Source organism: Orycteropus afer, unplaced genomic scaffold (assembly GCF_000298275.1).
Source record: "Orycteropus afer afer isolate SDZICR_OR568_19922 unplaced genomic scaffold, OryAfe1.0 scaffold00740, whole genome shotgun sequence".
Taxonomy (NCBI): domain Eukaryota; kingdom Metazoa; phylum Chordata; class Mammalia; order Tubulidentata; family Orycteropodidae; genus Orycteropus; species Orycteropus afer.
The window spans coordinates 203,697-205,951 of record NW_006922327.1 but is presented as its reverse complement, the minus strand read 5'-3'; positions in this window follow the sequence as shown (position 1 = coordinate 205,951).

Sequence of the window (2,255 nt, the reverse complement as noted above, 5' to 3'; positions counted from 1 at the left end):
TTCTGAGGAGTGGCTGGTGGGTTTGAACCGCCAGCCTTCTGGTTAGCAGTCAAGTGCTTTAGCCACTATGCTACCAGAGCTCCCAGGTATATAATTATTTTCAGTAAAATTATTGGTAAATATTATATTATTTACATTATTTAATTTATCAAGTGTTTTTCCTAAAAATGTTAAAATATTTTAAGTGAAAGCCTATAAAAAACATTAATACTCTGGTAGCACAATGCCTCAGGTACTTGACTGCTAACCAGAAGGCTGGTAGTTCAAACCCACCAGCCACTCCTCAGAAGGAAAGTTGTGCAATCTACTTCCGTAGTGATACTCCCTTGGAAACCCAAGGAGGGGTCGCTATGAGTCGGGTCTGACTCGATGGTACATAACAACAACAACAACAATGTTAAATAGTTTAGTGTAGCCCTTATAGGCTTTTTTCTAAATTCTGAAATCCAGTATGAAAGAATAAATAACTGAATAAATCTATAGAAATAAGTATTTTATTTAAATTAATAATCCACAAATCCCTAAAATGTCACAAAGAACCATTTTGTTGTTGTTAGAAGCTATTGAATCAGTTCCATCCCACAGTGAAACTAAGTACAACAGAATGAAATACTGCCAAATACCACACCACCCCCACAATCATGGTACCAAGTTTATGCATGAGCCCATTATTGTAGCCATCATGTCAATCCTTCTCTAGTGGCCCTTGCTAGTAAGATGACTAAACTACAAGAGACAAAGTGTTGCCTTCCTTGCTTCTAAGGAGTATCTCAGTTGTACTTCTTCCAAGACAAACTTGTTCATTCTTCTGGTACTCCATGGTATATTCAATATTTTCACCAACACCATAATTTAAAGGCATAAATTCTTCAGTCTTCCTTATTCATTTTTCAGCTTTCACATGCACAAGAGGTAACTAAAAATACCAAGGATTGGATCAGACGCATGTTAGTCTTCAAATTGACATCTTTGCTTTTTAACACTTTTAAGAAGTCTTTTGCAGCAGATTTGCATAATGCAATACATCCTTTGATTTCTTGACTTCTGCTTCCATGGACATTGATTACAGATCCAAGGAAAATGAAATCTCTTACAATTTAAATCTTTTCTTCATTTTTCATGACGTTGCTTATTGGTCCACTTGTAAGGATTTTTGTTTTCTTTATGTTGAGGTGTAATCCATAGTGAAGGCTGTAGTCTTTGATCTTCATTTCATGCTCTCTTGACTTTTCAGCAAGCAAAGTTGTGTCGTCTACATATCACAGATTGTTAGTGAGTCTTCCTCCAATCCTTATGCCACACCGTTCTTCATATAATCTAGTTTCTAGGATTATTTGCTCAGCATAGAAATTGAAAAAAAGTGTGGTGAAAGGATAAAACCCAGATGCACACCTTTCCTGATTTTAACCATGCAGTAACTCCTTGTTCTGTTTGAATGACTGCCTATGTTGATCTGTGTACAGATTCCTCATGAGCCCAATTAAGTGTTCTGGAATTTCCATTCTTTGCATTGCCACCCATAATTTGTTATAATCCACACAGTGGAATGTCTTTGCATGGTCAATAAAACAAAGGTAAATAAGTTTCTGATATTCTCTGCTTTTAGACAAGATCTATTAGCAATAAATGATATCCCTCATTTCATGACTCAGCATTTAATTTTTATTTTTTTAGTTTTGCCCTTGGAAATCTGATTTTATCATGTATTTTTTTTTACTACTTACTAAACTTAATAGAATTCATGCTACCGTAACCTAAATAATTTTACATAAACTGCAAACTGGGGTAACTTTTTATAAATAATTTTCCTGCACTTCAATTATGAATCAGACACTAAGATAATTTGTAACAAAATAATGAACTCCAAAGCCACTCTAGAACTTAATGAATTGAAGGTAGTAAATCTGTATTTACATGCCAAGGGCCCATAATTTGTAAATTGTTACTAAAATTATAGGTGATATAATAGTAGAGAGAGATAATATTTTTAGATGCTAATACACAATATTCTTTACTGATAACTCTGGAAGCATGACCACTTAATTGACAAATATAAATTAGGTATAAATAGTTTTCTATAAAAGGCAAATACTAAAGTTGAGGTAAATAAAGAGTTCATTAAATGATTCAGAAGTACAGTAATGCTGCCAGTTTATTCAGTGTGTAAAACAGAACCAACCATAACCAGTTTACACTAACCCAAGTATTTCCACCTACAAACATTACTTAATTGTTATTTTCCAAACACATTCTCT